Consider the following 22,500-nt stretch of genomic DNA (forward strand, 5'->3'; position numbering starts at 1 on the left):
AAATACTTTGTTTTTTTGCTGTGGTGTAAGAGGTAAAAAACATCTCAGTGCATGCCGTTATAGGAAAATCATCAACTTCAGAATCAGGGGAAAGAAAGTGGGTGGGTGAAAGCGTTTCTGCTCCACGCTCGCGAAAACCTTTGTCGAGAAGTTTTTACGAAATTTTGTGAACTTTGCTTGCGAATTGTGCGAGGATTGTTATCGTTATTTTTAAGTTTAGATAACCTAGGCTACTTGGGACCTTTTTGGAAAGGCTCGACCTGATCTGACACACCGAGCCCCGCCCACATCAACTTAAAAAAGTCCAAATTGTAGAACAGCTTCATCTCATTGGGTTGGGGTTGGGGTTGGGGTGGGGTTGGGGTTAAGCCCGGTTAAGGCTCTGGGTTACTGATCAGAAGGTCGGGGATTCAATCCCCAGCACTGCCAAACTGCCACCGTATCATGGCTGACCCTGCGCTCTGACCCCAGCATCCTAACATGCTGGGACATGTGAAATAAAAATAACCTCACTGTGCTGGAATGTATATGTGACCGATAAAAGACTCATTGCATCATCTCACGCTAGGTACAATAAATCACCCAACACTTTTAAATGTTTAGTCATGTCCACCTGTGTGAATACATGAACAATGTTCTTTCCAGTGGCAGTATAGGCATTTTTACTGTCACTGGGGGCTGTTACTATGGTAACTTGGTTAACGGTCACCGGGTGCAGGCCTGTGTTTTTCTATACATCTCCTTGACGAAAATGCATTTATTTTAATCCTGTCTCCAACGCACTGTTACAGCTGATACCGTACTTACGATGCCGATTTCGTTTTGCCGTGTCCGAAACAACCTGAACGCGTTTCTCTTCGGCTTCTTAAGGGGCAGTTCGAAAACATACGACGACTAAGCTCAGCCACTGTCTGGCCGACCCTTGTGATCGGAGCGTGTACGCTCACGCGGGCTTGTTTTATCCGAGTTATGATTAGGTCTGATATGCCGGATATGCTGGACAAGGTCTCATGAGTGTCATGTGGCGGCGTGAAAGACTGGAGGAGTTTGTAAACACAATAAAAAAATGAATTCCAGTCATAATTGATGCGTGGTCGGTCTCAACAATGGACTCTGAGATGAATCGTTCATTCGGTGATGTCTGGTTTGTCTTGGCCTCTGCTCCTACGTGTAATTGAGTTCAGTTCTCTGCCACGCTAATGCAGTCCTGGCACGGAGATACACGGTGCTATTGTAGAACCTGCGGTAGGGGGAGAAACGCCAGCTGGGTTCTCTTGCACAATGCCATAATGCGTCCTAATCCTCCAAACCAAGCGCAGGCCAGGGCCGAGGTGCAGCTACAGAGACTCGCCGCAGAACAATCACCGACCTTGAGTCATTCACTGATATTCATACTTGATCAACGCTTTGTCACACTCTGCCTCTTTTTCTTTTTTTTTTCTCCATGCACTTTTGTTTGTCGCTGTTCCAGGTAATTGGAGTGCACCGATAAAGTGAAGTATTGGCACCCTTCATGAACATAAATGACATGCAATGACTGAATATCAATACTCAAAACTCAACACTCTATTCAAATCTCCATTATCGGTCTGAATTCATTTTTTCATATTGTTTTTTTCCCTACTTTTTTTGTAATTTGATATTTTTCGATGTTATATGTTATAGCCCATGGTGTGTTGCACTCAGCGTCAGTACCGTCTGCCTCGTACCTCCGTAATCGGGGGCTCGAATCCCACGTCCGCTCCGTGTGTGCGGAGCTTGCATGCTCTCTCCGTGCTCTGTTTACTCCGGTTTTGTCCCCTAGTCCAACATGCATTGTAGGCTGATTGGCATTTCCAAATTGTCCGTAGTGTGTGAATGCGATCGTGCCCATGCGATGTTGGGTTGGAACCTTGTCAACGGTGCACCCCGAGTTCCCGTGGATGGATGGATGAAGTTTCACCTGTAAAAAAAAACGGACTAATTCCAAAACTGGTGATAATCTCATAATCTTTTATTTCGTCTTTGCGTTCTGCGATAAAATACGACTCCGGGTAGAACCTACGTTTCTGGAAGTTGAGAATCCTTAAGAATCCAATGACTGTTTAGAACCTCATCATTCATCTTCAGTAAGAGCTGTATCCTGGTCAGGGATCACCCATCACTCTTGATGGAACTCCTTGATTTACGCATTAGAGGCAGTTTATCAGAGCTAGTCCACTTAGTGGCATGTTTTTGGGAGGAAACCGGAGAACCTGGAAGAAACCCACGCAGACATGGGAGAACCTGTGAAATTCCACGCAGGCAGTAACCTGAGCCCAGGATCGAACCGAGGAGCTGTGAGGTTGCAATACTATCAGCTAAAATCACTAGTACTTGGTACCAGGACAACTTTTTGTAGAGTTACCCATGATTTTATGGAGATGCCAGTGATCCTGACCCTTTCTGCTCTCCGGACTTGCCTGATCCGTTCGGATTCCCTATCTCTGGATGGAGCTCTCATCATCTCGAGGCTACAGCCTGGGGAATGCTGAGGACGGTACCGCTTGAAGAACAATGGAAATGGTTTTGGACCTCAATTCCACATGGACATTCTCGCTGTGGTTGCTGGGACTGCGGTTGCTGCGATGTCCTTGGGACTGCGATTACCACATGCAGTTTTACACTCAGGTCTCCTTTAGTGAACAGTGGACTAGTTCAACAAACAGACTTCAGATAAAAACCATGATGAACTTTCTTTAACTTCTTCACTGCAAAAAAGTGAAAAAAAAGCCTTGTTTCTGGGAAATGAGTCTTATTTTTTGTTTAAAAAGAAAAATAATCTTGTCAAGCATGTTTGACAAGCATCTTCTTTTGTCTTAATATGATTTATTAATCTAGATTTAACCAGTAACAAGCTACAATGGTTTGCATAATATTCCAGAAGAGGAACACAATTGCTTTCCTTATTTTAAGAGTAAGACCATTTGCACGGGTGTTACTCTTACTACGGGGCATGGTTATGCTAAAATACACACCGAACTACATTACCCATCAGCCCCAGCATGTCACATGTCCCACTGATCACTCGCACCTGTTCTGTGTTACCCCTAATAAACACCCCTATAGAAGTCCTACTTTTTCAGCACCTAATTGTCAAGCTTTTGTTGTTGTTGTGTTCACGTGTCCTCACGTGTCCTCACGTGCCCTCACGTGTCCTCACGTGTCCTCTAGTTTTGGTTGTCTGTTTTGCACTTTATTCAATAAAAATCTTCACTTGTATCCGCCGCCTTCTACAATCCCTGACACTATGTTGCAGAGTTTTTCAATAAAATGCTAAAAAATAAAAACAAAAAAACAATTAGGGGATAAAATTCAGATCAATCAAGAGACCAAAATATTCATTTTAAGTAAGTCTATCTTGAATAACTGAGTTTTAGATCACACCAATACGGGCTCGTATCTGCTAAATCAGATGAGTCTCATATTTATACAACTACGTAGGAGGTGTCGGAGCGTAACAGTGACGGGACGGAGGCGAGGTCGTGTCCGAGTCTGACTGACCGCTGATGTGAACTCCTATCATGGATTTAATCATCTCTTTCTAATCAGATTAATTAGCATTCCAGCGCTTGTCAAGAACGCCGCTTTCTTTTCCCGAGCCTTTTGTTTCTGATGCCCTGCGTTCTCTTGGAATGGTCAGCCAAGCGAAGACAATTGCCTCACACACGCACACACACACAGATACACACACTGGTATATACAGGGAGTGATGTTGCGAAATGTGAAGTAGTCAAGATGGAGGGAGGGATGGTTTGACACAGAGCTGAGATGACAGCGAGTTAGACGACATGCTCGTGACTTGTAACAAATGTGGATCTGTGTCCAAGCATGAGGAACATTAATTCACTTTACAAAAGGATAAAGGGTGGAGGGGGGGGGGGTAATTGTACGTTTCCAGTTTCAGTGGTGTGTATGCTGGTGTGTGTGTGTGTGTGTGTGTGTGTGTGTGAGAGAGCGAGAGCGAGAGAGAGAGAATTGGTAAATAATTGATTTGCATGGCCCTGGGCTGCGCTCATTGTCACTGGGTAGCGAGTACAAGGACACGAGGCCTTGCTTCTTATTGGCTCTGAGTGTTTCAGAGATAGATGATGAGGAGAAAAGAAGAATAATATGCTCTTTGATCCTCACTTCTCATCCTTCATCACACACACACACACACACACACACACACTAGTGAGGCGTCCAATCCACATCCGGCGGTCACACTCACACTGTGTGTGTGTGTGTGTGTGTGTGTGGCTTTACGTAGAACAAAAAAAGGAAGCCACAAAACCCACTAATGGATCCCAGGTGGAGTCCAAGCGTTTAGATATTAATTAAAGCTTCAGTGCATATCTCTCTCTCTGTTTTTCTTTGTCTCCTTCTCTCTCATTCTCTCTCATTCTCTCTCTCTCTCTCTCTCTCTCTCTATATATATATATATATATATATAATATTTTAATTATGTAGTCTCTGAGAAGCAAAGTGAAGAAGGGGACAAGTGAAGGAGACAAGTGGACAAGTGAGGTAGCGAGAGACCGAGGGAAGGAGAAAGGGAATGAGTGAGGTAGCGAGAGACCGAGTGAAGTAGCGAGGGGATGAGTGAAGGAGAGAGGGGACGAGTGAGTTAGTGAGGGGATGAAGGAAAGACGGGACGAGTGAAGGAGAGGGGGATGAGTGAGTTAGCGAGGGGATGAGTGGAGGAGAGGGGGGATGAGTGAAGTAGCGAGGGGCTGAAGGAGAGAGGGGACGAGTGAGGTAGCGAGGGGATGAGTGAAGGAGAGCGGGGATGAGTGAGGTAGCGAGGGGAGAAGTGAAGGGGAGAAGGGGACGAGTGAGGTAGCGAGGGGATGAGTGAAGGAGGGAGGGGACGAGTGAAGGAGGGAGGGGACGAGTGAGGTAGCAAGGGGATGAGTGAAGAAGAGAAGGGGATGAGTGAGGTAGCGAGGGGATGAGTGAAGGAGAGAAGGGGACGAGTGAGGTAGCGAGGGGATGAATGAAGGGGAGAGAAGGGGATGAGTGAGGTAGCGAGGGGATGAGTGAAGGAGGGAGGGGACGAGTGAAGGAGAGAGGGGACGAGTGAGGTAGCGAGGGGATGAGTGAAGGAGAGAAGGGGATGAGTGAGGTAGCGAGGGGATGAGTGAAGGAGAGAAGGGGACGAGTGAGGTAGCGAGGGGATGAGTGAAGGAAAGAATGGGACGAGTGAGGTAGCGAGGGGATGAATGAAGGGGAGAGAAGGGGATGAGTGAGGTAGCGAGGGGATGAGTGAAGGAGAGAAGGGGACGAGTGAGGTAGCGAGGGGATGAGTGAAGGAGAGAATGGGACGAGTGAGGTAGCGAGGGGATGAGTGAAGGAGAGAGAGGACAATGACCAGATATATGTCGTATGACATTGCCATAGGTGTGTCGAGATGGCGCCGGTGTGTGGCCTGCCGTCTGCTGCCTGTTGTGTTTGTTTTAATGTGTTTTAGGTTAGCTATTTTACAAAATGTTTCATCACTTTTAACATATGATCTTCACACACTGCCTGACATTAAAAACATCACTGAACAGCTACTCCATGATGTCCAGTGCGGTACACAGTTTGCTTCTCCTCCTCCTTTGGTGACTATACCTGCCTTTCTGCGCTGCCTGCCTTGTCCTTTTCCGGGGAGGAAGCGCCGCAACGGACAGGGAAGGCGCTGAGGTTTTGCAGTCAAGTTCAAGCTTCCTCTGGTGTCTGAATTGGATTTCCCGCTTCACGCTGGCGTTCGCCGGAACCCCTGCACGTGTGGAATACACCGATTGTAGATGATTTGCCGGATCGACTTCCAAAGAGCCGCTCACCCCGTCTGCGCCGAGGCGGCGTCTGTTTCGGTCACCTCCGTTTGCTATGCCGGGCACCACAACAGACTACCGACTCGCCATATCAGGATGTGTTTGATTAATGCCAGACCAGTGGTAAAGAAGACGGGTCTTCTCAATGACTTTTTTTTACGTCACGCAGATTTTCTATTTATCACAGAAACTTGGCTTACTCCAGGAGATCTGAGCCCGTTTTCTGAACTGATACCCGTGTACTTTGTCAGGTCTGCAGGATGTCTGAAAGAAGGTGGAAAAAGGCAAGCTTCAAGTCTTTTATGAAATACAAAGGGACAATTTGATACAATATCAGAAAGCAGTGAAAACACCAAAGTCTAAGTATTTTTCAGATCTTATTGAAAAGAACTATTACAATCCAAGGGCACTTTTTTCCACTATGCTGCTGTTAACCCCTCTGTTTGCCTCAGAGTCACTGCCTATGGGTGACAAATATCTTCATTTTTTTGTGGACAAGATAAGGGATATTAGATTAAATATCTGCTCTTCTGCGATGGATTGGCACCCAGTCCAGGGTGTACCCCACCTTGTGTCCCCTGCTCCCTGGGATAGGCTCCAGGTTCCCTGCGACCCTGTCGGAAAAGCGGTATAGAAAATGGATAGATGGATGGATGGATCTCCTCTTCTTCTCATGATTCTTCTGTCCCTGTCCCTGCACTAGCATCCTGAGTCAATTTGAACCTGTAACTTTGCCTGCTTTACAAGATATTGTAGGCCAGTTTAAACCTTCTGGATCCCTCCATGACGTTCTTCCTCCACTGGTTTTTTTTTTTTTTTGCAACACATTTTTGAGGTGATTGGACCTACTGTTCAAAAGATCATGAGCAGTTGCCCTGAAACGGCAATGGTACCAGATGACATGAAGCATGCCATTGTCCATCCACTTCTGAAAATTTAGATCTGACAGTTCTGACAAATTTTAGGCCAGTCTCAAATCTTTCTTCCATGTCCAAAATCTTAGAGGAAGTAGTGTTTCTTCAACTACAGAGCTTTCTGAATAAAAACAAGATTTTGGAAGTTTTCCAATCAGGTTTAAGGAAAGAGCATTCCACAGAAACAGCACTGGTAAAAGTTCTAAATGATATTTTACTGACTCTCCACTCGGGCAAGTCTGCTGTGTTAGTGCTATTAGATTTGAGTGCGGCGTTTGACACAATTGACCACTCTGTTCTCATCTCACGTTTGGAGCACTGGGTGGGTATTCGGGGAAATGCTCTTACATGGTTTCAATCCTATTATAATAGTAGAAGTTTTTCTGTTAGTGTTGGGGAATTTACTTCGGATGCATCTCCGTTTACGTGTGGTGTCCCTCAAGGTTCTATTCGTGCTCCCATTTTATTCTCCTTGTATCTGCTTCCCCTGGGGTCGATTTTTAAGAAACACGGCATCTCCTTTCAGTGTTATGCTGACGATACCCAAATCTATCTGCCCTTGGGATCAAATAACATGGGTTTGGATACTCTGTTGGCTTGTCTAGCGGATGTAAAGGCCTGGATGTCCCTAAATTTTCTTCACCTCAATGAAGGCAAAACTGAGATGATAGTGTTTGAATCTTCAGAAGCTGCTAGCTCCCCTTGCCTAAATTTTGGCCATTTGTCTTCAAGTGTGAAACCACTAGTGAAGAATTTGGGTGTGTTTTTTTGATAGTGCTCTGAAATTTGACAGATTAGTACGGTAGTCTAAACCAGTTTTTTTTTTTCATCTCAGAGTCCTAGCTAAAGTAAAATCATTTCTTTCTTTTAAGGACTTTGAAAGGGTGATCCATGCTTTTATTTCAACAAGGCTTGATTATTGTAATTTCCTTTATATGGGTAGTAACTGAGCATGTCTTAACCGTCTGCAAATTCTGCAGTCTGCAAAAAAAAAGTGAAGGAGAGAGAGATAGAAGTGAAGGAGAGAGAGGTACGAGTGAAGGCAAGAGGGGTATGACTGAAGGAGAGAGGGGACAAATGAAGGAGAGAGGGGAACGAGTGAAGGAGAGAGAGATAGAAGTGAAGGAGAGAGGGGATGAGTGAAGGAGAGAGGGGATGAGTGAAGGAGAGAGGGGATGAGTGAAGGAGAGAGGGGGCGAATGAGTTAGCGAGGGGATGAAAGGGATGAAGGAGAGGGGACGAGTGAAGGAGAGCGGGGATGAGTGAGTTAGCGAGTGGATGAAAGGGATGAAGGAGAGAGGGGACGGGTGAAGGAGTGAGGGTACAACTGAAGGAGGGAGGGGACACATGAAGGTGAGAGGAGAAGAGTGAAGGAGAGACAGATATGAGTGAAGGAGAGAGGGGAAGAGTGAAGGAGAGAGGGGAAGAGTGAAGGGGAGAGAGATACGAGTGAAGGAGAGGGGAACGAGGGAAGGAGAGAGAGGTACGAGTGAAGGAGAGAGAGGTACGAGTGAAGGAGAGAGGGGAACGAGTGAAGGAGAGAGAGGTACGAGTGAAGGAGAGAGAGGTACGAGTGAAGGAGAGAGAGGTATGAGTGAAGGAGAGGGGTATGAGTGAAGGAGAGAGGTACGAGAGAAGGAGAGAGAGGTACGAGTGAAGGAGAGAGGTACGAGTGAAGGAGAGAGAGGTACGAGTGAAGGAGAGAGAGGTACGAGTGAAGGAGAGAGAGGTACGAGTGAAGGAGAGAGGGGAACGAGTGAAGGAGAGAGAGGTACGAGTGAAGGAGAGAGAGGTACGAGTGAAGGAGAGGGGTATGAGTGAAGGAGAGAGAGGTACGAGTGAAGGAGAGAGAGGTACGAGTGAAGGAGAGAGAGGGGACGAGTGAAGGAGAGAGAGGTACGAGTGAAGGAGAGAGAGGTACGAGTGAAGGAGAGGGGTATGAGTGAAGGAGAGAGAGGTACGAGTGAAGGAGAGAGAGGTACGAGTGAAGGAGAGAGAGGGGACGAGTGAAGGAGAGAGAGGTACGAGTGAAGGAGAGAGGGGACGAGTGAAGGAGACGAGTGGACGTGTGAGGGAGTGAGGGGATGACTGAGTTAGAGAGGGAATAAGTGAAGGAAATAAGTGGACGGGTGAGGGAGTGAGGGGACGAGTGAACAGGTCCAGGCCAATAACAGGAAGTCTTTCAAGTCTGCTGTTGTTTCATGTAAGCTCAGCACAGATGCACCCCCACCCCACCCTACCCCCCACACACCCACACAAAAAACCACACACAAACCCACACAACACACACATTCATTAACTGGAGGATCAGAAGCATAGACAGGTTCACACACACACACACATGCACTGCTTCCTTCCTCTTTCTGTGCTCTGTCAGCGCTCTGAAACAGTCAGAGGTAACACTGTAACTGACATCTTCAGGACAGAGTTCACACTTTTTTCCACACACATTTCTTCGAATAATCAGAATCTCCTTTGGTTCCCCCGTGTGTGTGTGTCTGTGTGTGTGTGTGTGTGTGTGTGTGTGCGTGTGTGCGTGTGTGTATGTGTGTGTGTGTCTGTGGGTGTGTGTATGTGTGTGTGTGTCTGTGTGTGTGTGAGTGTGTGTGTATGTGTGTGTGCTATTAGGGGTATAAAACACAGTGGCTCGTCTGAATGATAACACTCGCTTCTTTCTCACTTCCACATCCCATAATATTGTATCGCATCATCAGACAGGCAAGAACACGCAGCAGTCATATCCATCTCTTCCAGCTCAACCTCCACGGCTTCTATATTACTGTACTTCTTAAAGCTACGCTAATACAATTACAGACAACAGGTTCAGAAGTGTTATAAATGTAACAAATCTACAGGAAGTAATATACAGAAGAAGGAAAAGAAGAAGAAGAAGAAGAAGAAGATGAAAAGGATAACAATAGTGTGCCTATGCACCTTTTATTATTATGAGGGGGCCAAGCACTGACGGCTCATAGTCATCAAATTGATATTCTACCTTTTCTTCTTCTTCTTCTTCTTCTTCTGGCTAGGGTTAGGTTTTACCATTCATTAAATGTTGTGAAATTTGGTGCACTGATTAGAAAGGGTCTAAGGAACATTCTGACCAATTTGTCAGCACCACCATTGAGTCAAATTTGGGGCTAACTTGGAAGTACGTTTAAATCGTGTGTCCAAATTTTTAAAGCCAGGCATCCCTGGATTCCTTGTGTCAAGATGAGTTCAACACATCCAATGACGTCAATTTCGACCTAATTAGACGTTCCACCAGCTTGGAACTTAACAAAAACACTTTTTTCGCTGCTCCTCCTACAAATTTTGTCCAATCATCACCAAAGTTGAAATCACACGTCATCTTCAGAGTAAGCCCCGCTAAAGTTATATTTAAAAAATTTGAATAACCTAAATGGTTTGCCCGTAACGGGCCAATGAGTCTGACAGCGAAGCTGCCAAACAGGAAGTGAAGCTGTATCTACTATGTGGACTGCATCCAGAATGTACCGTGACCTTGTGGTCAAGAACTGTAACAACTTCATTTTTTTCCATTGAATTTGTGCTAAATTCGCACGTCTTTTTTCCCCTGGAGTATGCTGAAGTGAAGCACAACAACGTCTGAAATTCAAGTGTACTTCCTGTCGTACCTCCTCCTACAAATGTCTAATCGACACCAAATTTTACATACTTCCTCTTCAGACTAACGTGGACAAAATGTATCAAAACGATATTGATATTCCAAACGCTTTGCTCATAATGTGTCAACAAATCGGACAGTGAAGCTACCAAACAGGAAATTCAGCTGTATCTCAGCAATGACCTTGCCCAATGACAAAAATTTTGGTGGGCGTTCTCAGGACCATGCCCCGAGGCTACGCAACAAATTTCATGACAATTCCACTTACTAGTCAAAAGTTACAATAACATGACGAAAATCCAAATTTTTTGCAATGGGCCTATATTATTCATCGATCTTGGTGGAATTCACTTTGGTGAAAAGCACAACCTGTATGAAAACCTCCTCTGAAGCCCCTGACATAGAGCTAACAGACACCAATTGAAGCTTGTATGTCAATTAGTGTCTATTAAGAGTTCACGCACCCGCTGTTTTGTGTCAAAACACTCTATATGTATAAACGGTAAATGGTCTGCACTTATATAGCGCTTTTATCCAAAGCGCTTTACACTGAGTCTCATTCACCCATTCACACACACTCACACAGCAATAGTAGCACAGCTGCCATGCAAGGTGTTAACCTGCCATCGGGAGCAACTTGGGGTTCAGTGGACTTAGGAAATGTTTTATCTGTAGCGTGAATCTCTACTGTAGATGCAAATCGATCATGATTACTACACAAGCCCTCCAGCAACATGTCCAGAACTCGTATCCTGATTAAAAGATAAACTGTATAAATTGACATGTCAGTCATCCCAGGATTTCATCTCTGGCTTGTGTTCACACTTAACCACTTCCTGGATGAATTCAGTAATCAGAAAGATAAGTGTGTGTATCTAGGGGCGAGTGGTTTCATTCTTCTCTAATCAAAGTGGTTGGAGCTGCAGCAGCTTGTATATATATATGTATATATATATATATATACACGTTATGACGTGATGCACGTGTGCAGGATAACATTGACATGCCAGTTTAGAGTGTGCGTGCATGCGATTGTGTGTGTGTGTGTGTGTGTGTGGGTGTGTGTGTGTGTGTGTGTGCGGTCCTCTCGTGTTCATCTGTTTACTCAGGGATAAATAGTGCAGGTCAGAGCATCTCCTACTTCAGCACTGAGCACCGGAACATGGAGAAGAGTGTGTGTGTGTGTGTGAGTGGTGTGTTTCTAAACACAGCTGAGGCATACCGAACATCAATATCTTAGCCTTTATGTGGAATTATTTACATGTAAATAATCTAATCGGTAAATCGTGAAGAGAGTTAAAGATTAAAACAACTTGAGGGGAAAAACATCATAATTGCACGTTATCGTAGTCCAGGAGGAACCCGAGGAGCCAGGAGGACATGTTTGGTGCCTGAAGTTCACTCCTGTAGATTTGCACTGCAGCTGCTCTCCATGCAATGAGAAGAAAATTGAAAAGATTTTATTTTGGCCGAACTTTTTTTTTTTGTTTTTTTTCTTTAAAGGTGCAATCAGTGATTTTGGCACACTGTGGAAGTTAAAAAAAAAAAATTCAACTTAAAGTCTATATGTAGAACCCCTGAGGAAAAAAAAATGTTCCTCAAGGGTTCTTCAGACGGTTAAGGGTCCTTAGCTGCTTAAAGGCTTTTACATGGTATAAATTTTTTGCAATAGGAACTTGTCTGCTGTGGAAAGGAGTTTATAAATCTACATTCTTGGAAAATTTTAAACCTTAAAGTGTTCTTCGGTTGTCCCGAGGATGCAGAACCCAACAACAGAGTGTTTCGCTTAGGAAGCTAAGATCTTTTTTTTTTTTTTTATCCAAGGAACCCTTGAAGAAACGTTTGTGTCTGTGAAGGAGAGCTTTAGGATTGTGCTTTCCTATCAGAAAAGGGTTCTAATTAGAACAGTTCTATTTTTAGGCTTACAGTTATTTTTTTTTTTTACCGTAAGCAACCTTTTTTCCCTTTTAACTAAGAATATAGTACATAGTTACTTGAATTTCCTCTATGGGGGATCGATAAAGGTACAGCTTGACTTATCATATCTTAATTCTTGAACCGTACAAGCTTAGAATCCTCACCTTTAAATTTTTTTTTTTTTTTTTTTTTTAAAGTATACCTATACTGCAAATTGCGGTAATGTTCTACACAGAACTTTAGGATATAGCTGTAATCTATATGCACAGGTAGACAGACAGGTAGAAAACTTCCAGAAGCTCTCGATTTGTCCATCTAAGAACAACCTTAAAGCTTCAATCTAGATCCCTACAAATAATATTTAGAAACTGAAGCATGTAGAACCGTTTTAGGAACAAAGACTTAAGAACACCCGAAACAGCCCTTTTTTATTCAGCGGATGGACGGATGGATGGATGGATGGATGGATGGATGGATACCCGTGATAGATAGATACCCGATCATCGGTGGTCCATACTGGCAGATATTTACTTCAAGTTGCTCGAATGTGAGGAGAAACGTCACGGGATATTAGAGAGCTGAAATAATTTTTTTGAAATCACTGACCGCACCTTTAAACTCCACTCTGCAGAACGACTCGGAAAACAAGGACGGCAGAACAACAATAAAAGTGGCCTTATTCTCTCTCTCTCTCTCTCTCTCTCTCTCTCTCTCTCTCAATTAAATTTTATATTTCAAGTACTTTATTAGCATGATTGTTTACATACAATATTGCCATAGCAACAATATAGAAAAGAAAGGAAAATGCAAAAAAGTAATGTAATAATATGTATTATTATATATTATTATTATTATTAATAATAATAATAATAATAATCTTGTATAAATGTATTATAATTATTAAAAATAAATAATAATAACAATAATAATAATAATAATAGAATTTACAAAAATAATAGTGATAATTACAAAAATAAATAAATAAATAAATAAATAATACATAAATATCTGACTGTCTCTTTCTGTGTGTGTCTCTCTCTTTGTGTGTGTCTCTCTGTCTGTCTTTATCTCTCTACATGTGTCTCTCTCTCACTCTCTCTCTGTCTCTTTCTGTGTCTGTCTCTCTCTCTTTGTGTGTGTCTCTCTGTCTGTCTTTATCTCTCTACATGTGTCTCTCTCTCACTATCTCTCTCTAACTGTCTCTTTCTGTGTGTGTGTCTCTGTCTTTGTGTGTGTCTCTCTGTCTGTCTTTATCTCTCTACATGTGTCTCTCTCTCACTATCTCTCTCTAACTGTCTCTTTCTGTGTGTGTGTCTCTGTCTTTGTGTGTGTCTCTCTGTCTGTCTTTATCTCTCTACATGTGTCTCTCTCTCACTATCTCTCTCTAACTGTCTCTTTCTGTGTGTGTGTGTCTCTGTCTTTGTGTGTGTGTCTCTGTCTGTCTTTATCTCTCTACATGTGTCTCTCTCTCACTATCTCTCTGACTGTCTCTTTCTGTGTCTGTCTCTCTCTTTGTGTGTCTTTTTCTCTGTCTGTCTGTCTCCCTTCATTTCTCTCTCTCTCTCTGTCTCTGTACTTGTATATTTGAGTGGTATTAGTTTAATGGTGCAGGCATTCAAACGACCTTATTGCCCTTTGAGTGGCGAGTGTGTGTGTGTATGTGTGTGTGGACAGTCACAGAGCCACCAGTTCCGGCGGCAGCGTCCGGGCTCTAAGTGGAGCAGGGGCTCCTGGGTAATTTAGCTGTAGTGGCGTGCGCTGGCACTAAAAGCCTGCTGGGTAATTGAGTGGCGGCAGTCGGGAGTGAGGCGTCCCTGCCCTGGCTCATTACGCCACGTCTCCCGCGCCGCCTGTCACGCCTAATGCACTCTGACACACTGTGTCCTTCCTGTGAAATAACAGGGTCTTCTTCAGGCCTCCTCACACTACACACCACACACTACAAACACACACACACACACACACACACACACACACACACACAGATAAACATAGGCTGAATATACATGTTTTCTGAAAACAGGACTAATATTTATTTAAAGTGCTGCTGAACATATAGACGATGCTTTGAGTAAAACTTTCCCACAGAGTTAGGGATGTAACCGGAAAGGTCCACAGGGTTGAGACTAGAGGCGTGTATGGTTCATATGTCATTTTTTTTTTTTTTTTTTTTTTTAAAGGAGGACAAAAAAAACCTTCCAGATCTGTCCATTTGTTCCTCTGTGTGTAATTCAGTACAAACACGAGGCTTAAATCCGTAGCATCTGATATACAGTTTAGAACAGGATGACATTTTATCAACAGACCTGCATGCTAGGCTAGCTGGATAAATTAGCTGATCTTAGGAGCAAAATAGTGGCTGTTTGCAGCAAAAATACAAGCTGGCTTACTAGGAGTTAGCTAGGTATCTAACTGCTAAAGTTTGACATAAAAAAATAAATCACTGAGAAAACAACAATGTACATCATGAGCTATTCAGAGTCGGTCTGTGACAATCCCAAGCTAATTTACTAGCACTTAGCAAGCTGGCTAGATATCTAGCCAACTCTCTTGCTAATGTTAGTCATTTTGACAGGATTGGCTCATTTTATGTAAACAAATCACCGAGAAAACTACAAGCTAGATCAAGAACCCTGCTAGTTTACTAGCTGTTAGCTAGCTGGATAGATACCTGGCTAACTAACTAGCTAATGTTGCTGATTAATCGGTGAAAATCGTGGGTGTTTAAGACAGGTTTAGCAACTGATAATGTTGAATACATTCCTGAATACCTCTGAGCTAGTTTACTAGCAGTCAGCTAGCTTTCCGGCTACTTTAGTTAGCTAATATTACTGATATCGGGCTGCTTTGAGAGGCATTCGGACATAAACACCATTAAATAAGAAACATATTAAACAACATTTTATAGATGTATTTTTTCCAGTGCTGTGATTAAACCGAGCCGTCCCTGTGGCTTGCTAACAGTTAGCTATCGAGCTTATCTATCTTGCTAACTAACAAACTAGCTAATGTTAGCGATTAATTAATAAAATCTTGGGTGTTGAAATATATTTAGACAGGATTGGCCGGTGTTATTGTTGAATAGATTTCTGATTTCCGGCGAGAAATGTGAGCTGGCTTACTTAGCGCTTAGCTGGCTAGCTAGCTATTGTGAGAAATGGTTGCTAAACTTGTTCGAATATACAATAACACCCATGATCTTGCTAATCGTAGGAAACCATAGAAAAATCTTGGATGTTGTATATTTAAGCTGTTATTAGCAGTTAGCTAGCTGGTTAGCTATGTTAGCTAATATTAGTGATATTTGGGTTATCTTGAAAGAGCTGAGGTGTAGAGATGTTCCAAGACTATTTTAGTAAGGCAAAAAAAAAAGCATATTAAACAGTTTATTGTATCATTTTTTTTTTTTTTGAGGAACATTTGAATCATATTAAAAATGATTGAATTCTTTTCAGAACCGTGAGCTAGTTCACTAGCATTACAGCTAGCTGGCGAGTTTTGTTAGCTAATATTAGTAATATGGGGCTGTTTTGAATAGCAGGAGGACGTGAATTTCAGATTTGGTTTAAACGAATAGTCATATATTGTGGTAAGATAAAGATGCGAAAATGTTGCTAGGCTATTTTTTAAACAACTTTTTATTCTACATACATTTTAACACCGCGTAACATCGCTAGCCCGGTGCTATTTAAACCACATTGCGAGGTATATTTTAATCACGTGATATTGGACATGACTGCTCTCTCTCTCTCTCTCTTTCTCTCTTCCTCTCTCTCTTTCTTCCTCGGTCTGTGTCTGGCTCTCTCGCTCTATAATTAAGCCGAGCTGTCCCTGTGGTGGGGAAGCAGATTGATTCTGTCAGATTTAGCAGATTGATTCAGTCATCACACACACACACACACACACACACACCGATCTCCTTCACACACTCTGAGTCAGTGCTGTCATGTCTGAGCTCCCAGTCATACCTGTGGTCATCGTTTGTTTTCATTACAGATGCCATCGTTCATCTAAGCTCTGTGTGAAATTAAGAGCCGCGCCATTTCACCTGAACACACCGCGAGGGTGGGACGCATTCCGGGTTCTGGATGAACATGTTTGTGTTTTGGCGTTTCTCTTCTCAGTGCTCAATGGGACAGAAGCGATGTCGCTGCAAGTAGCGGCTCGTCACCTTTGCCGGTGGAATCGAATCGTTCCTTACAGAATGACACCCTGTTGTCTCGTTCAGTCCATACACCTGTGTACAGATATTCTTCAAAAAACGTAGATTTTCTCTGCGCTTTGACCTTCCGTCCACATGAAAACCGCATTTCAGTTCAGCGAAGATGATCTATAGGACATCGGTTCTATATTTATGTGTGTTTATTTTGGTGTTTCAATTCCTGTTGTTTCTCTGTTAGCCACTCCTACCTATTTAAAAAGAACAGTTTGTATAGGTTCCAGGTCAAATTCAAGGAAGGCTATGTAGGCTGGAGAAAGAGAAAACGGTTATCATACTGTACCGTGGGACCGCCAGGCTTCAAAATTGCGCCTAAAGACGTGTACAATTTCGAAACTGGTGCTGAAGAATATACTGTAGGCTTCCAGGAATTGAAAGGATTTTTCATCTGTTTCTTGTATTTTTGAATAAAGTTGTATACGTCTTTACGGATTTCTAGCCTTGTGCATTGACGAGTAAGAACTTCTTCTCCTGCGTTGTAGATACAAGGTAGCGGTCATTTTGGACCTTGTCTCTAAAGTGGTTTTGGGTGTGTTATGAATGTGTCTGGTGTATTTCTGCATTTCTGCGTTCTCTACTGATCAGTACACGTCTCTTAACGTTGTTGTTATGTCGCGTGCTCATGTGAGCGTCTTCTAATAGTTGTGCTGTACGGCTGTGTAGATTTTCAAAAATATCTCTACAGTAGGGGGAATAAGTATTGGACGCGTCAACATTTTTTTCAGTAAATATTTTTCCAATGAGCTTATTGACATGAAATTTTCCCCAGACATCAGTGTTAACTCAAGAAATCCGGAAATATAAAGAATTCACAACATTAAAGTCCGTGAATAAAGTTCTGTGTAATAAAGTGGAATGACACGGGGAAAAATGTATTGAACACACTAAGAAAAAGCAGTTCTCCAAGGCAAGGTAAGGCAAGGAACCAGCTGAAATCCGTAAGTAATTACACCCCCTATCTGTGCACATTAATATCAGCTGGGTTAGTACATTGATGATCTATAAAAAGGCTTTTCATTACCAAGGTGTCACACAAGAAACATCTCATGATGGGTAAAATCAAAGAGTTCTCCCAAGACTTTCGGAACCTTATTGTTGCAAAACATATTAACGGAATCGCATACAGACGTATTTCAAAACTTATGAATCCTCCAGTAAGCACCACTGGGGCCGTTATCCACAAGTGGAAACAACATCACTCCGTCATCAACCGGCCACGCACAGGAGCTCCTCGCAAGATTTCTGACCAGGGAGTCAGAGGAATAGTCAGAAGAGAAGCCCAAGAGCCAAGGAGCACTCGGAAAGAGCTCCAGAAACACTTGGAGGCAGCAGGTACCATCGTCACAGAGAAAACAATAGGCAATGCACTCCACTGCTCACGCTCACACCATAAGACTCCATTACTAAAGAAAAGGCATGTCGAAGCTCGTTTAAAGTTTGCTACAACTCATTTGGACAAGCCTATGAAATACTGGGAGAGTGTAGTCTGGTCAGACGAGAGCAAAATTGAACTTTTTGGCTGTGATACTACACACCATGAATCCAATTGAACAAGATTTAAAGACAATATGTTTAGAAGAACGGGCCAAAATCACACCTGAATACTGCGGAACATTAATTTCTTCATACAGGAAGCGTTTTGAAGCCGTCGTTACAAACAAAGGCTTCTCCACTAAGTATTAAATACATTTCAGTTGAATACTTTTTTCCCGTGTCATTCCACTGTATTACACATAACTTCATTTATGGACTGTTATACACAATAATAAATAAAAGTACCGTACGGACCCCCGAGTGATCCCAGAGGCTCTCCAGACCACACTTTGAGAACCTTATAGACTCCATCTCTAACAGACCTCGTTCCAAACTCTCCTTTATCCACTGACACTTGAGTGAACATTATTGCTTTGTAATTCCCACTGACATCAAATCAATACATCCGGTTAATTTTATGTTTCCCTTTTTGTCCATCAGGCGGTATTGACCAGAGTAGACGGACTGATAAAAAAGATGGATGGCTGTCATCAGTGTTTGATCCAAACTGCGTTAAGAAAAAAAATATGATCAGATATGTATATCGGTCCCTCCAGGATTTCACGATTTTGTGATTGCTGGAATTAACGCAAAATGAAGCAAACTCCGCAATACTCTGAGGACCTTGCAATTTTTCAAAATTACCGCAGATTTTCCATAGATTTTGGCCAAGACGTGTCATGTGATGTCATCACAATGCACATTTAGCCAAAGCCCTCTTCGAGTCACGTGCGTTGAACATGAGTAAAAAAACTCTGTAAAATCCTGCACGGACTGGTATATGGATGTACATATATGTATATATATATATATATATATTGTTGGATGTGTTGCATTATTTATAGTATCAGTTTTCTTTGAGTGTCTGGAGTCTGATTGGTCAGAAAGTGTTGATTAATTTTCAGTAACAGTAGTGCAGGTGCAAATCACAGGTCTATATTAATTCTATATACAGTGAGGGAAATAAGTATTGGACGCGTCAACATTTTTTTCAGTAAATATTTTTCCAATGAGGTTATTGACATGAAATTTTCCCCAGACATCAGTATTAACTCAAGAAATCTGGAAATATAAAGAATTCACAACATTAAAGTCCATAAATAAAGTTATGTGTAATAAAGTGGAATGACACGGGGAAAAAAGTATTGAACACGCTAAGAAAAAGCAGTTCTCCAAGGCAAGGTAAGGCAAGGAACCAGCTGAAATCTGTAAGTAATTATACCCCCTATCTGTGCACATTAATATCAGCTGGGTTAGTAAATTGATGGTCTATAAAAAGGCTTTTCGTTAACCAAGGTGTCACACAAGAAACATCTCATGATGGGTAAAAGCAAAGAGTTCTCCCAAGACCTTCACAACCTTATTGTTGCAAAACATATTGATGGAATCGGATACAGACGTATTTCAAAACTTCTGAATCCTCCAGTAAGCACCACTGGGAAATGGAAAAGAACATCATTCCGTCATCAACCGGCCACGCACAGGAGCTCCTCATAAGATTTCTGACCAGGGAGTCAGAAGAAAAGTCAGAAGAGTAGCCCAAGAGCCAAGGAGCACTCGGAAAGAGCTCCAGAAACACTTGGAGGCAGCAGGTAACATCGTCACAGAGAAAACAATAGACAATGCACTCCACTGCTCACGCTCACACCATAAGACTCCATTACTAAAGAAAAGGCATGTCGAAGCTTGTTTAAAGTTTGCTACAACTCATATGGACAAGTCTATGAAATACTAGGAGAGTGTAGTCTGGTCAGACGAGAGCAAAATGGAACTTTTTGGCTGTCATACTACACACCATGTTTGGAAAAGCAATGGCACTGCACATCACCCTAAAAACACTACACCAACAGTGAAGTTTGGAGGTGGAAGCATCATGGTGTGGGGCTGTTTTTCATCACATGGTACTGGCAGACTTCATATAATTGAAGGAACGATGAATGGAGCCCTTTACCGGGAGATTCTTGAGAAGAATCTGCTGCCATCCACCAGGATGATGAAGATGAGACGTGGGTGGACTTCCAGCAGGACAACGATCCAAAGCATACAGCAAAGGAAACTCTCCATTGGTTTCAGAGAAAAAAATCAAGGTGTTAGACTGGCCCAGTCAATCACCTGACTCGAATCCAACTGAACAAGATTTAAAGACAATGTGTTTAGAAGAACGGGCCGAAATCACACCTGAATACTGCGGCCCATTAATTTCTTCATACAGGAAGCGTCTTGAAGCCGTCGTTACAAACAAAGGCTTCTCCACTAAGTATTAAATACATTTCAGTTAGCGTGTTCAGTACTTTTTTTCCCGTGTCATTCCACTTCATCACACATAACTTCATTTATGGACTTTAATGTTGTGAATTCTTTAGATTTCCGGATTTCTTGAGTTAATACTGACGTCTGGTGAAAATTTCACATGAATTGCCTCATTGGAAATATATTCACTGAAAAAAATGTTGACGCGTCCAATAGTTATTCCCCCCCCACTGTGTATGTATATATATATATATAGTAGTGTCTATAGTTTCTATGGTAACAGCTCATTCACTGGGGCTTGCACACTGAACGCTTCACATAAACAGAATATAAAATGTGTGTCAATGCTGATATGGTGAAGTTTTCTGCAGCGGAAGGAATATCCAGTGTCGGCGCTTTGTAAAAGTCAGAGGTAAGGCTGTAACATCTTCAGGACAGAGAAGTTTACGCGTTGTGGGTTCTAGGTAACATGTCACGGTGTGTTTGTAGCTTATGACGTAAGTGATGACAGGAAATAAGGTGTTTAAACATTAAACGTACCTATAAACTGATTTTAAAAAGTGACGTGTACTTTAATGAATAATCGTTGGCTGTGTTATGGGAGAAATAAAACATTTTGGGACGTGCTGTCATTGGAAAATAATCTCAGGCTTCATTGTACTGCTCTGTCGCTGGTTATTTTCCTACAGCAGCATGACACAGAGTGTTTTCTTCCTTACTTGGGAGTGTCCTACTTGTAGTAATACAAGGTTGTGTGTGTATGATTGTATGTATTCTTGCCCTCTGTGTTGTCCCTGTGTTTTACTGTAGTGATGTACAGGCAATTACATTACGCTGTCCATCATTTTCAGTCTGCACAGGTCCTCGACCATTGATTTTCTAGGGATTACGGCAGCTAGGAGTATGTGTGTGTGTGTGTGTGCGTGTGTCACTACCCACTCTGTGGCCCTGTAATTCTCAGCGTACTCAACGCGGAGGTGATGTACGTAAGACGAAATCACCTTCAAGAACTTACAAGCTCGCATACGCTCGCATACGGTTTCGTATCGGCCATCGCGCGCACGTGCTCCAGTGCCGCAGGTGGCGCTGTTAAAAATGCGTAAGAATTTCCACAACTACAGGAAGACGACTGCAAGATGCCGAGTGCAAAGTATAAAATATAACGAGTTGTTGAAAGTATTTTAAAACAAACGATTGAAAAAAAAAACAAAACAAACCATACGGCTTATTCACCAAGAGAAAAGGAAAGGAGAAATAATACGCAAATGGTACGTGAGATGATAAACAAGTACACCGTTCTTCACAACCGAACACACTCGCACGCTATTGTGCATTTACACGTTCACGGCTGAAAATAAAAAAAGGAAGCAATGGTGTCAGATAAAAACAGGTTTATACCGGCCAGTTGTCACAAGCTGGGGAAACTCATTTATGTATTGTGTGTGTGTGTGAGTGTGTGTATATGTGTGTCTGTGTGTGTGTGTGAATACATTATTGGCTTCTGTTGTGTGATATTGGCTGCAAAAAGAAATAACATTTCAAGGACATCTGGTACTAGTGACACTATGAAGGTCCCTCTCGGGTAGATGTGTTCTCATCCTTTGTAATGGCCCAGAGTTCTCACAACCCCATCGCCGTGTTTTGAACAGTTTACTTGGAATTATAATCCTACTATAACACGGTAAGTGAAGACAGGAAGCGCGTGCGAAAATGCAACACGTTTAAGAGCAACCATTGAATCGGATTCAGAGATCCAAGCAAAAATGATTTATAATTGTAAGACGGGGAAAACATGCGAGGGAAGTCAAAATCAGGAAGTCATACACACACAAATGACTAAACGATCAAGATCTGCAGGGTATAAACAGTATATACAGTCTAATCGATGACCGAACATAAAACAGGTGAACACAGTCAGGTAACAGACTAATGACAGGACAGGGGAAGAGCCAGGGCTGACCCCTGTCCACCACCGAAAGCACCTGAGCATCAGAAGTGGACCATGGAGCAATGGAAGAAGGTCTGGTTTGATCAATCAAGTTTTCTTTTACATCATGTGGATGGCCGGGTGCGTGCATGTGTGTCGCTTACCTGGGGAAGAGATGGTACCAGGATGCACTATGGGAAGAAGGCAAGCCAGCAGAGGCAGTGTGATGCTCTGGACAATGTTCTACTGGGAAAACCTTCTGTCCTGGATTCTATGTGGATGTTACTTTGAAGCGT

General features: G+C 42.7%; 1 protein-coding gene across 4 annotated transcripts in view; it reads left to right on the forward strand.

Moving 5' to 3' along the window:
* The window catches only part of sox5 (SRY-box transcription factor 5), a 279,205-nt gene that overhangs the window by 54,313 nt on the left and 202,392 nt on the right, over window positions 1–22,500 (forward strand). Inside the window, exon 1 of one of the 4 annotated variants that reach the window (XM_053650131.1) lies at window positions 20,557–20,689. The exons of 2 other annotated variants lie outside the window; for them this stretch is intronic. The gene's annotated coding sequence lies outside the window, so the exon portion shown is untranslated. Of the gene's footprint in view, window positions 1–20,556; window positions 20,690–22,500 lie in introns of those variants that run through there. One more of the 4 variants, XM_053650132.1, reaches the window with a different exon arrangement.

This window comes from Ictalurus furcatus, chromosome 19 (assembly GCF_023375685.1).
Source record: "Ictalurus furcatus strain D&B chromosome 19, Billie_1.0, whole genome shotgun sequence".
Taxonomy (NCBI): domain Eukaryota; kingdom Metazoa; phylum Chordata; class Actinopteri; order Siluriformes; family Ictaluridae; genus Ictalurus; species Ictalurus furcatus.